The sequence below is a fragment of the Hyperolius riggenbachi genome, chromosome 5 (assembly GCF_040937935.1).
Source record: "Hyperolius riggenbachi isolate aHypRig1 chromosome 5, aHypRig1.pri, whole genome shotgun sequence".
Lineage (NCBI taxonomy): Eukaryota > Metazoa > Chordata > Amphibia > Anura > Hyperoliidae > Hyperolius > Hyperolius riggenbachi.
The window spans coordinates 15,631,912-15,646,371 of NC_090650.1; the positions used below are offsets into that span (position 1 = coordinate 15,631,912).

At 49.9% G+C, this 14,460-nt stretch overlaps 1 protein-coding gene across 2 annotated transcripts in view; it reads right to left on the reverse strand.

The window, feature by feature from the left end:
- The window catches only part of CTDSPL (CTD small phosphatase like), a 121,123-nt gene that overhangs the window by 27,865 nt on the left and 78,798 nt on the right, over positions 1-14,460 (reverse strand). The window lies entirely within an intron of this gene.

The window sequence follows — 14,460 nt, forward strand, 5'->3', positions numbered from 1 at the left end:
ATTCTGACATTTATCACATGGTGACATTTTTAGTGTTGGCAGGTGATGTCGCTGCTGCTTGCTTTTTTGGCAGTTGGAAACAGCTGTAAACAGCTATTTCCCACGATGCAGCCAGGTTCACAGACAGGAAACTGCCAAAAGTACGTACGTTTCTTGTGGGAGGGGTTTCACCACAATATCAGCCATACAGCGCCCCCTGATGGTCTGTTTGTGAAAAGGAATAGATTTCTCATGTAAAAGGGGGTATCAGCTACTGATTGGGATAAAGTTCAATTCTTGGTCGGAGTTTCTCTTTAAGTACAGTGGAGGAAATAATTATTTGACCCCTCACTGATTTTGTAAGTTTGTCCAATGACAAAGAAATGAAAAGTCTCAGAACAGTATCATTTCAATGGTAGGTTTATTTTAACAGTGGCAGATAGCACATCAAAAGGAAAATCGAAAAAATAACCTTAAATAAAAGATAGCAACTGATTTGCATTTCATTGAGTGAAATAAGTTTTTGAACCCCTACCAACCATTAAGAGTTCTGGCTCCCACAGAGTGGTTAGACACTTCTACTCAATTAGTCACCCTCATTAAGGACACCTGTCTTAACTAGTCACCTGTATAAAAGACACCTGTCCACAGAATCAATCAATCAAGCAGACTCCAAACTCTCCAACATGGGAAAGACCAAAGAGCTGTCCAAGGATGTCAGAGACAAAATTGTAGACCTGCACAAGGCTGGAATGTTCTACAAAACCATTAGCAAGAAGCTGGGAGAGAAGGTGACAACTGTTGGTGCGATTGTTCGAAAATGGAAGGAGCACAAAATGACCATCAATCGACCTCGCTCTGCGGCTCCACGCAAGATCTCACCTCGTGGGGTGTCAATGGTTCTGAGAAAGGTGAAAAAGCATCCTAGAACTACACGGGAGGAGTTAGTGAATGACCTCAAATTAGCAGGGACCACAGTCACCAAGAAAACCATTGGAAACACATTAAACCGCAATGGATTAAAATCTGCAGGGCTCGCAAGGTCCCCCTGCTCAAGAAGGCACATGTGCAGGCCCGTCTGAAGTTTGCCAATGAACACCTGAATGATTCTGTGAGTGACTGGGAGAAGGTGCTGTGGTCTGATGAGACCAAAATAGAGCTCTTTGGCATTAACTCAACTCGCTGTGTTTGGAGGAAGAAAAATGCTGCCTATGACCCCCAAAACACCGTCCCCACAGTCAAGCATGGGGGTGGAAACATTTTGCTTTGGGGGTGTTTTTCTGCTAAGGGCACAGGACAACTTAATCGCATTAACGGGAAAATGGACGGAGCCATGTACCGTGAAATCCTGAACGACAACCTCCTTCCCTCTGCCAGGAAACTGAAAATGGGTCGTGGATGGGTGTTCCAGCACGACAATGACCCAAAACATACAGCAAAGGCAACAAAGGAGTGGCTCAAGAAGAAGCACATTAAGGTCATGGAGTGGCCTAGTCAGTCTCTGGACCTTAATCCAATAGAAAACCTATGGAGGGAGCTCAAGCTCAGAGTTGCACAGAGACAGCCTTAAAACCTTAGGGATTTAGAGATGATCTGCAAAGAGGAGTGGACCAACATTCCTCCTAAAATGTGCGCAAACTTGGTCATCAATTACAAGAAACGTTTAACCTCTGTGCTTGCAAACAAGGGTTTTTCCACTAAGTATTAAGTCTTTTATTGTTAGAGGGTTCAAAAACTTATTTCACTCAATGAAATGCAAATCAGTTGCTATCTTTTATTGAACGTTATTTTTTCAATTTTCCTTTTGATGTGCTATCTGCCACTGTTAAAATAAACCTACCATTGAAATGATACTGTTCTGAGACTTTTCATTTCTTTGTCATTGAACAAACTTACAAAATCAGTGAGGGGTCAAATAATTATTTCCTCCACTGTATATATCAATGAAGGTGCAGTTTACATTGTGCCAGTTCTAGAGCTATGCATTTCATATAAACACAGTGAATTGTACAGAACAAGCCCATGAACGCTCATTGCTTTATAAGGGGTCGCTTCCACTTCTGCCATTGCAGTGCACAACACACGCATACTTTTAAAGTGAACCTGAACTCTTGCACAGGACAGAAGGAAAACAGAGAAATCCACCCTGTATGTATTTAGAGATTATAGCTTCTCTCATTCCCCTCTATCTGTGACTAATCACAACTGTAATTTGATCTCTCAGATGTCTCAGAGCAGCTAATTTATAAACAGGATGTTAACCCTATGTCTGCTTCCATGAAAGCAGGAAGTAGACACACTGCGGACTGGAGGATCATCGGGCACAAGGAGGCTGCGGGGGACTGGAGGATCGTTCAGTGACGGCGCGGGCACAGGGAGGCTGCAGGGGACTGGAGGATCATTCAGTGACGGTGCGGGCACAAGGAGGCTGCAGGGGACTGGAGGATCATTCAGTGACGGCGCAGGCACAGGGAGGCTGCAGGGGACTGGAGGATCGTTCAGTGACAGCGCGGGCACAAGGAGGCTGCAGGGGACTGGAGGATCGTTCAGTGACAGCGCAGGCACAAGGAGGCTGCAGGGGACTGGAGGATCGTTCAGTGACGGCGCGGGCACAGGGAGGCTGCAGGGGACTGGAGGATTGTTCAGTGACGGCGTAGGCACAAGGAGGCTGCAGGGGACTGGAGGATGGTTCAGTGACAGCACAGGCACAGGGAGGCTGCAGGGGACTGGAGGATCATTCAGTGACGGCGCGGGCACAAGGAGGCTGCAGGGGACTGGAGGATAGTTCAGTGACAGCGCAGGCACAGGGAGGCTGCAGGGGACTGGAGGATCCTTCAGTGACAGCACAGGCACAGGGAGGCTGCAGGGGACTGGAGGATCGTTCAGTGACGGCGCGGGCACAGGGAGGCTGCAGGGGACTGGAGGATTGTTCAGTGACGGTGCGGGCACAAGGAGGCTGCAGGGGACTGGAGGATTGTTCAGTGACGGTGCGGGCACAAGGAAGCTACAGGGGACTGGAGGATCGTTCAGTGATGGCGCGGGCACAAGGAAGCTGCAGGGGACTGAAGGATCGTTCAGTGACGCCGTGGGCACAGGGAGGCTGCAGGGGACTGGAGGATCCTTCAGTGACAGCACAGGCACAGGGCGGCTGCAGGGGGCTGGAGGATCGTTCAGAGATGGCGCAGGCACAAGGAGGATGCAGGAGACTGGAGGATCGTCCAGTGACAGCGCAGGCACAGGGAGGCTGCAGGGGACTGGAAGATCGTTTAGTGACGGCACGGGCAGAGGGAGGCTGCAGGGGACTGGAGGATTGTTCAGTGACGGCACGGGCACAGGGAGGCTGCAGGGGACTGGAGGATCATTCAGTGACGGCGCGTGCACAGGGCGGCTGCAGAGGAATGGATGATCGTCCAGTGACGGCACGGGCACAAGGAAGCTGCAGGGGACTGGAGGATCGTTCAGAGACAGCGCGAGCACAGAGAGGCTGCAGGGGACTGGAGGATCATTCAGTGACGTCGTGAGCACAGGGAGGCTGCAGGGGACTGAAGGATCGTTCAGTGACGCCGTGGGCACAGGGCGGCTGCAGGGGGCTGGAGGATCGTCCAGTGATGGCGCGTGCACAGGGCGGCTGCAGGGGGCTGGAGGATCGTCCAGTGATGGCGCGGGCACAAAGAGGCTGCAGGGTACTGGAGGATCGTTCAGAGATGGCGCAGGCACAAGGAGGATGCAGGGGACTGGAGGATCGTTCAGTGACGGTGCGGGCACAAGGAGGCTGCAGGGCACTGGAGGATCATTCAGAGACGTCGCGAGCACAGGGAGGCTGCAGGGGACTGGAGGATTGTTCAGTGATGGTGCGGGCACAAAGAGGCTGCAGGGGACTGGAGGATCCTTCAGTGACGGCGCAGGCACAGGGAGGCTGCAGGGGACTGGAGGATCCTTCAGTGACGGCGCAGGCACAGGGCGGCTGCAGGGGGATGGAGGATCGTCCAGTGATGGCGCGGGCACAGGGCGGCTGCAGGGGGATGGAGGATCGTCCAGTGATGGCGCGGGCACAGGGAGGCTGCAGGGGGCTGGAGGATCGTTCAGAGATGGCGCAGGCACAAGGAGGATGCAGGGGACTGGAGGATCTTTCAGTGATGGAGCTGGCACAGGGCGGCTGCAGGGGACTGGATGATTGTGGAGTGACAGTGCAGGCACAGGGCGGCTGCAGGGGACTGGAGGATCGTTCAGTGACGGCGCTGGCACAAGGAGGCTGCAGGGGACTGGAGGATCATTCAGTGACGGCGCAGGCACAAGGAGGCTGCAGGGGACTGGAGGATCATTCAGTGACGGCACAGGGAGGCTGAAGGGGACTGAAGGATCGCTCAGTGACGGCGCGGGCAGAGGGCGACTGCAGGGGACTGGAGGATCATTCAGTGACGGCGCTGGCACAGGGAGGCTGCAGGGGACTGGAGGATCATTCAGTGACGGCGCAGGCACAAGGAGGCTGCAGGGGACTGGAGGATCGTTCAGTGACGGCACAGGGTGGCTGCAGGGGGCTGGAGGACCGCTCAGTGACGGCGCGGGCACAAGGAGGCTGCAGGGGACTGGAGGATCATTCAGTGATGGCGCGGGCACAGGGAGGCTGCAGGGGACTGGAGGATCATTCAGTGACAGCGCAGGCACAGGGAGGCTGCAGGGGACTGGAGGATCGTTCAGTGACAGCGCAGGCACAAGGAGGCTGCAGGGGACCGGAGGATCGTCCAGTGACAGCGCAGGCACAAGGAGGCTGCAGGGGACTGGAGGATCATTCAGTGACGGTGCGGGCACAGGGCGGCTGCAGAGGACTGGAGGATCGCTCAGTGACGGTGCAGGCACAGGGAGGCTGCAGGGGACTAGAGGATCGCTCAGTGATGGTGCAGGCACAGGGAGGCTGCAGGGGACTGGAGGATCGTTCAGTCACGGCGCAGGCACAAGGAGGCTACAGGGGACTGGAGGATCGTTCAGTGACGGCGCAGGACAGGGCGGCTGCAGGGGACTGGAGGATCGTTCAGTGATGGCGCTGGCACAAGGAGGCTGCAGGGGACTGGAGGATCATTCAGTGACGGCCCAGGCACAGGGAGGCTGCAGGGGACTGGAGGATCGTTCAGTGACAGCGCAGGCACAAGGAGGCTGCAGGGGACTAGAGGATCATTCAGTGACGGCGCGGGCACATGGAGGCTGCAGGGGACTGGAGGATAGTTCAGTGACAGCGCAGGCACAGGGAGGCTGCAGGGGACTGGAGGATCATTCAGTGACGTCGCGAGCACAGGGAGGCTGCAGTGGACTGGAGGATCGTTCAGTGACAGCGCAGGCACAGGGAGGCTGCAGGGGAGTGGAGGATCATTCAGTGACGTCGCGAGCACAGGGAGGCTGCAGTGGACTGGAGGATCGTTCAGTGACGGTGCTGGCACAGGGAGGCTGCAAGGGACTGGAGGATCGTTCAGTGATGGTGCAGGCACAAGGAGGTTGCAGGGGACTGGAGGATCGTTCAGTGACGGCGCAGGCACAGGGAGGCTGCAGGGGACTGGAGGATCGTTCAGTGACGGCGCTGGCACAAGGAGGCTGCAGAGGACTGGAGGATCGCTCAGTGACGGCGCAGGCACAGGGAGGCTGCAGGGGACTAGAGGATCATTCAGTGACGGTGCTGGCACAGGGCGGCTGCAGAGGACTGGAGGATCGCTCAGTGACCGCGCAGGCACAAGGAGGCTGCAGGGGACTAGAGGATCATTCAGTGACGGCGCAGGCACAGGGAGGCTGCAGGGGACTGAAGGATCGTCCAGTGACAGCGCAGGCACAGGGAGGCTGCAGGGGACTAGAGGATCGTTCAGTGACAGCGCAGGCACAAGGAGGCTGCAGGGGACTAGAGGATCATTCAGTGACGGCGCAGGCACAGGGAGGCTGCAGGGGACTGGAGGATCGTTCAGTGACGGCGCAGGCACAGGGCGGCTGCAGAGGACTGGAGGATCGTTCAGTGACCGCGCAGGACAGGGAGGCTGCAGGGGACCGGAGGATCGTTCAGTGACGGCGCAGGCACAAGGAGGCTGCAGGTGACTGGAGGATCATTCAGTGACGGCGCTGGCACAGGGCGGCTGCAGAGGACTGGAGGATCGCTCAGTGACGGCGCAGGACAGGGAGGCTGCAGGGGACTGGAGGATCGTTCAGTGACCGCGCAGGACAGGGAGGCTGCAGGGGACCGGAGGATCGTTCAGTGACGGCGCAGGCACAAGGAAGGCTGCAGGGGACTGGAGGATCGCTCAGTGACGGCGCTGGCACAGGGAGGCTGCAGGGGACTGGAGGATCGTTCAGTGACGGCGCAGGCACAAGGAGGCTGCAGGGGACTGGAGGATTGCTCAGTGACGGCGCTGGCCGCAGTGACTTTGCCATAGGCCGGGGTTGTTCCGTTAGCTGACTTTAGCTCAGCGACAGGGAAGCAAAGTGACATGAGGCAGATGAGACGGATCAGCCGTGACTCCCTACGTGACAGATGTGAATAGGTTTCCGGTTCGATCGGTTGAGAAAAGTATCTTTAAATTTTCATCACAACAAATAACATCTGCTCTGCATATCGCGTAAGGACAGGACTGCAATGCACGAGCACCTTGTAAACAGGACCCAACAATGAGAGGCGTATCTAAAGCAACACAGGCCAACTTGGTGACAGTGAGATCCGCAGGTTTGTATCAATGGACTGAGCTCGGGAAAGACAGAAGCGCTTCCTAAGAAGAGAAGGAAGGATCAGGAAAAAAAGGATGACAAAAGCCCCCCCCCCCCCCCCCCCCCAGTGCTGCGATACTTCAGGAGCCGGTCACTGCCTGGAAACAAAAGTCTCCGTTGCCCCACTTGAGCGGCTGCCAACATGTTCAGCGCGCGGCATAGCCGGGACAGGAAATGGTATCCGGCGTGTGCATGCGCGGCATTCCTTTCCCCCGTTCCCAAGGGCCCGGCCAACAAACAACCCTTTCTTCTACGCCGCGGCCGAGAGAAATGTCAGAAATGTGCCGCTATGGAGAGATTCTCCATGGCTCTGATCGTACACAGCGCTGTGGGCACCGGAGGGTTAAAAGGCTGCACCTCTCGTGACCATTACAGCTGCGCGGAAGAACCGCATCCCGATATGATGATAAACGGACGTCTTAAAGAGACTCTGTAACAATTTTTTCAGCCTTAGTTCTTCTATCCTATGAATTCCTATGCCTGTTCTAATCTGCTCTGGCTTACTGCAGTCTTTCCTAACTGCACTGTCTCTGTAATAAATCAATGTATCTTTCCTCTGTCCTGTTTGTCGGGCTAAGGCTTTAATTGTGCGGAATGTGCAGGGCTGCTTGTGATTGGTAGAAGCGATACACACCCTCTGCAGGCCCCCTGCACACTCTGAATGACTCACACACTATGCTTAGCTGAGCCTATTAGAAGCTGGTTAGTTTGTTTGTAAACACTGCCTAAAACTGTTAATTACAAGCCAGGATTGCAGCAGGGAGTGGCAGAAACAGCACAGAGGGGCACAGGAGAAAATAATGAATAGAATGGTATGCTTTTTATTCAAAGAATATTAGAGTACAGATTCTCTTTAAAGAGGAACTGTACTAAAAGCAACATCATTAAAGGATACCAGAGGTGACATGTGACATGATGAGATAGACATGTGTATGTACAGTGCCTAATACACAAATGCTGTGTTCCTTTTTTTCTTTCTCTGCCTGAAAGAGTTAAATATCAGGTATGTAAGTGGCTGACTCAGTCCTGACTCAGACAGGAAGTGACTACAGTGTGACCCTCATTGATAAGAAATTCCACCTATAAAACACTTTCCTAGCAGAAAATGGCTTCTGAAAGCAGGAAAGAGATAAAAAGGGGAGTTTCTTATCAGTGAGAGTCACACTGTAGTCACTTCCTGTCCGAGTCAGGACTGAGTCAGCCACTTACATACCTGATATTTAACTCTTTCAGGCAGAGAAAGAAAAAAAGGAACGCGGCATAGTTATTTGTGTGCTTGGCACTGTACATACACATGTCTCATCATGTCACATGTCACTTCGGGTATCCTTTAATAATACTTCTTACAATATTAATTTTTAAATTATTTAATAAATGCTTGCCCATTGTTCTTTAGGCAAAAACAATATACTGTATATTATCTCTATTCTATTCCCAAAACAAGACCCATCCAGCTTTTCTCCTCCCAGCCTGGAACAGAATAAGCTGCCAGCCTGGGAGTCCAGCAGCTTGTCTGTACAACAATCGGAGACAAACCTTTCAGGCAATAAAAATGTAAAATTTGCACATAGCTTAAAAAGAATAACTATAGTGATTTTTTTTCTTTTTACAATATTTACTTATAGATTACTTAGTCAGGGTTTGCCCATTGTAAAATTTCTCCTCTCCCTGATTTACCTTCTGAAATTTATCACTGCTGGTGACATCTTTAGTCCTGTCAGGTGATCTGTACGGAATGTTCATTACTGAGAGTTCTATGAACAGAGGGAGATGCTGCTTGCTTGGCAGTTGTAAACCGTTATTTCCCACAACGCAACGAGGTTCACAGACAGGAAACTGTAAGGACCATGGCCCAGACATCACACTGTGGGAGGGGTTTCTCCACAATATCAGCCATACAGAGCCCCCTGATGATCTATTTGAGAGAATATTTCTTGTGGGAAAGGGACAGCTACTGACTGGAATGAGGTTCAATCATGGGTTAAAGTTCCTCTGTAGCAGACATATTTACACTCACTGTACACACACACACACACACACACACACACACACACACACACAGTATACACACACACATACACACACACATACTATACACACACTATACACACTGTACACACACTATACACACTGTACACACACATACACACTGTACACACACATACACACTGTATACACACACACACATACACACTGTATACACACACACACACACACACACACTGTATACACACACACACACACACACACACAATACACACTGTACACACACACACACACACACACACACAATACACACTGTACACACACACACACACTGTACACACACACACACACTGTACACACACACACACACTGTACACACACACACACTGTACACACACTGTACACACACACACACAGTACACACACACACACACACAGTGTACACACACACACACACACACACACAGTACACACACACACACACACACACTTTCATAATGTCACAGCTTTCCCATACTCTATTTCTGCTGCCTACATGGGAGCCACCCTCTTCCCTAGGAGGTCAGCACTATGCCCGGTAGCTTGGTAAAATCCTGTGCACTCTCCCCGCACACAGTGATCTCACGGTGTTCCTTGAAGCAAGGTGTGTCGCCGCGTTCATTGTTTGACAGTCAGGAAGCATTCTCACATACGGCTGCAAATTCCAAAATTTGCTTTTCCGCGTGGGCAATTCTGCATTTGGGCCCTTTTCCACTAGGAAATGTGATTGCAGGTGCAATCGTGCTGCCATTGTTTTACCTTCCGTGACCACAATTTGGTCCTGATCCATCGTAAGTACACCAAGATTTCTGACAGAAAAAAAAATACCCTTGGTGGAACAACTGTTTAAATTGCCAAATTTGCCACAGACACACACCCATCTTCCTGGAGAGGTCAGCACTATGCCCAGTAGCGTGGTAAAATCCTGTGCATTCTGGGGAGCATTTGACGACCTATTAAACTTTCGTGGGTTTTGATTGGTCCGTTTTCAAGCTGCATATATTTGCATACAACATTGACATAATCCTGCATCATTGACCACTCCTAGTCGAATGTGATGCCACTGAAATACATCAGATGTGTGACAAAAGTACAAAATCGCAATTCCTAACGACGCACATACATGTTAATAATTGTGAACGGCCCCTTAGTGCTGGGACCCACCAGGCGGCCTTTGGCAGCCCTTGCCGATTGGAAAAGCTCTTGGCCTGTGGATCCTGATGAGCGGTGCGATTATAACCCTGCTTTCAGCAGTTTGGCAGCAGTGCCTGAGCCATCGCGTCAGTGGCTGCTTAAATGAACTTAAAAAAACAACTGGTTAAACAGAGGAGGCAGCGGTGGTCTTACCCCCTCCAAACAGACACAGGCAAGGACTGCGATTCAGACAGTCAACAATTTATTCGGAACTCCAAAAAACAATGCAACGCGTTTCACGGGCCATACATCCCGCTTCCTCAGGCAAAATACAGTAGGAGTCACAGCATCTGTATTATATCAGCGAGCTCGGCGCCTCTGTTGGCCCGTGAAACGCGTTGCATTGTTTTTTGGAGTTCCGAATAAATTGTTGACTGTCTGAATCGCAGTCCTTGCCTGTGTCTGTTTGGAGGGGGTAAGACCACCGCTGCCTCCTCTGTTTAACCAGTTGGTTTTTTAAGTTCATTTAATTACCTTTGATTCTTTTGGCGCCTCTGTATCTTGTACACTACATTGAGTCCACCCTGGGTGGAGGGTTGTTACCTTATTTTCCTGTCTACAGAGAGCGACTTTTTATTCCTGAGTGGGGTCAGGATTGTTCTCCCCACCTGCCTATACAGTGGTTGCCTATTGGTAACCCTGGTTTGTAAGTATCATTTTAACTTCTCATTTATTTTGTTGTCCCCAAGACGAATTACACTATTGGGGCTTTTGGTGTCCCTCTGCGTTATCAGTGGCTGCGGTAGCCAAATTGCAATCGTATCGGGAAACCGTAATGCTGTTGTGATTAAGCAAATTGCGGCCACTTCTTCCGCAAAGCGCTTGCAGTGGGTCCCAGTCCTGAGAGGACATGTTGCGGCTGTTGTCTGAAAGCTGTGACAATCAAAGCTACTTGTCTAAACTCTGAAATCTACAAGACTTGTGTCACATAGAAGAGCCAACATATCAGCCCGTTTACTGTAGTTTTGTCCACTTCTCAAAGGACAGAACATTATTGTATACAGGAAGTATGTCTGTAAGTGTCTGTATCTCCTAATCAGGGAACTTGATGTCTAGGACAAACCGGGACACTGGAATGAGGGACATGGTGACCACAAGAAAGCAGGCAGAACATCTTGGACACTGTGGTCATCTTTCTATAAATTACTTTCATGGATTGTCTCTTTAGAAATAAAAGGCCATGCTGAGAACCCCCCATGAATAGATGAACTAGTCCAAAACCTGTCGGTTCTGTCAGATTTCTACTGCCTACTGTAAGTGACAGCAAGATAGGAAAAAATTAAATTTATGGCTCATTTTACTCCGGAAGAAACATACTTTTTATTTGTATGCGTTTACATGCATTTTAAAATTTTACAATTTTCAGGATAGTGGTCTTTTAACGTCTGATTTATGCTGAATCTCAACTTTTTGAGTCGGTGTCGTAGGAAGCAAGTCCACCACTACCTCCTATTTTTAACCTGTTTTGGGTATATTTTAGTGCCTTTGTTTCCGGTCACTCACATATCACTAGTCAACTCTTGGTGGAGGGGTGCTACCCCCCTTTTTTTGTTTGTTATGCAACATCTATGGAGAGTGACATCTTAACCTGAGTGGGGTGAGGTCTAACCTCCCCACCTACCTACACAGTGGTTACCAGTGGTAGTCCACCTTTGTATTATTTCACTACGTGCAACATAGGAGATTGACTAAACAGACTACACAATCAGGAGCTCTTGATTGTCTCCCTTTTGTTTTATAAGTTCACCTCAGACTGGATCACTTTTAGAAGGTCCTCCAAGCGGTGTAGGCCGGAGTTTAGTGACATACGAGCAGCCGGAAACTCTACACCAGCCGCTCTAAAGGGCGGAATCTTGGCTCTGGAGTTGGCACTAATGAAGAAAGTGAGAAGAAGTGGGTGGAAGTCTGGGCACTTGCCATAAGGCTATTTAAAAGTAAGTCAGCGGAACCGGGACAAACCAACATCTGCCCACGCTGGGTCAGGAAGGACGCTCGGCTTATAGTGAGCAGGATGTGGGACTTATAGGAAAGTATTGAGCTGAGACCAGGATAGTCTCATGAAGAGTACAGCTCTCTCACTTATTCAACCAGCCCAAGGAAAGAAATCCTGAAACTGCAATTCGATAAAATCCTCAGCCCACCAAACTATGAAATGATTAGAAAACTGTAGGGCCTATATTTTATGGCCAGATATACTGATCTCCAGAAATTAATAATTTTCAACCCCTCCTTCCTCCAGCTGATGCAAACGTTGACACTCCCTTCTCCCCCCAAAGTCCCACCTTAGGGATGACATCACTACAGGGCTTCTGTCTGGTCCCATTTTAGCCTCGGGAGTGTCATTGCAGCAACCCAGTCTCTTGGGTTGAAATTACGCCCCAAGCCACTAGAGGGACAGCATTACTGTTACAGTCATGGAACACCACCCACAGGGGGCTAGTCTAGTTGCCGGAACCCACAGCCACTTCCTAATTAAGGCAATTTGGTCGCAAACACTAATTTGAAGGATATCCCAGCAGGAAACACCTTCCATAGTGAAGGTCGCGGGCGAGGGTCCTTGTGTGTGATTTTAGCGTTCATGTTTCCTGCAGGGCCCCACCCCCCATTTCTTACAAATTAGTGGACGCTACCAAGTAGTGAGCAGCAGTTGGTCCGTGAGGTTTTCTGAACTAGACAAGCACCACCCACAGTATATCACGTGGGGGGTTGTTTTTTGGCAGAGGGCAATGCAACAGACGGTTATGAGGGTGTGTGGTCAGGGCAACACTGACTAGACCTGAACTAGCTCAGTTACTTTTTCCCCATGGACTGTCATGCTGGATGGTACGGGACACAAGACCTTTAAAGTGAAGACCCTCAGATGGCAGAATGGTAAAAAAAAATAAAAATAATAATAAGTAAAAAAAATAAAAAAAGTTAAAAAAATTAAGGAAAAGCATGCAAATGGCTTTAAAATAAAGGTCTGCTTTGAACCTAGCACAAGTACAGGTATCCATCAAGATAGTTATCATTAAATAATCCAAACAGAACTAATGGCTATTGTTTATGTTTATATTTTACTGAACAGGTCTTAGTGCATAATGCCATGTGGGACCACTGAGAGGGGCGGGGCCACAACACACAACTGAATCAGCCGAGTCGGCCAGATGGACAAAATGAGCTGACAAAAAAAAAAAAAGGGGTGTTTTTTACGTGCTGTGCACTCAGTACTCAGGGTGTTAACCAAAAGCGGTAATCTGCCATGAGAGTGAGCGCTGGAGGAGTGGCCTGGCGCTAGAGGGGTGGGCAGATAAGTAACAGTAAGAGGCAAAACACGCGCCCCCTTATCTCTGAGGACCACTATGGTTGCTACTGTGGTTCCTATATCACCAAGTGTGACCTACATAAGACAAAGACAAGACAAATAACATTTATATTGCGCTTTTCTCCTTGCGGACTCAAAGCGCCAGAGCAGAGCAGCAGCCACTAGGGCGCGCTCTATTGGCAGTAGCAGTGTAAGGGAGACTTGCCAAAGGTCTCCTACTGAATTAGTGCTGGCTTACTGAACAGGCAGAGCCGAGATTTGAACCCTGGTCTCCTGTGTCAGAGGCAGAGCCCTTAACCATTACACCATCAGCCAACTGCATACTGGTTATCTGACACCATAAATAAAACTTAAACATTACCATGGCCAACAGCAGCATGCTAATTAGACCAGGGCTGTGGAGTTGGAATAATTTTGGGTACCTGGAGTCTGAGTGGTTTCATAAAGGGAGGAGACGGAGGATTTTTGTACCAACTCCGCAGCCCTGGTAAGTATTAAGGTGGCCACTATCAATCCAATTTCTTGTGAAAAATCGCTTGAGCCATCAGAAAATTCTGATTGGAAGAAAAAAAGGTTCACTACACCATCAACGAACCAATCTTTGCTTCCTATTTATCACAACCAAAAAGACAATCCAAATTTTTTGTCAAACATCCAATCGGATGACTATTTTTATAATTGTTTGTAACTGATTGTGCCCATCAAAATAGACTATTTACAACCAATCTGATCAAAATCTCTGATCGCTCAATCGATTTTTCGCTAGAAATTGGACAGTTAGTGGCCACCTTTAGGCTAAGGAGCTGGGAGTCGAGGAGTCAGATCAATTTTGGGTACCTGAAGTCGGTGATTCCACAAACTGAGGTGTCAGAGTATTTTTGTACCAACTCCACAGCCCTGAATCAGACACCTGGACCTTGCTTTTATTTAGTTTCTCAGAACGGAGCTACTTCTGATCAGCTTGCACTTTTTCCAGCACTGCAGATCAGAGACTGCAATCCACATAACCACCAACTTGTAACACAGAGATCCTGCCACCTAATATCACGTTTAATGAGATCTCTGGGGGTGAAAAGCCCTCGGCCGTGTTCTGAAGCTGCAGAATGAAAGCCACGCAAGCTTTGTTATTGTTTCCAGTCTACAATGAGGTGAACAATATTTACATCCTGTCTCCACACTTCCTGCGAGGAGAAGACGTCAGCGCATCTCTATTCCGATACCAG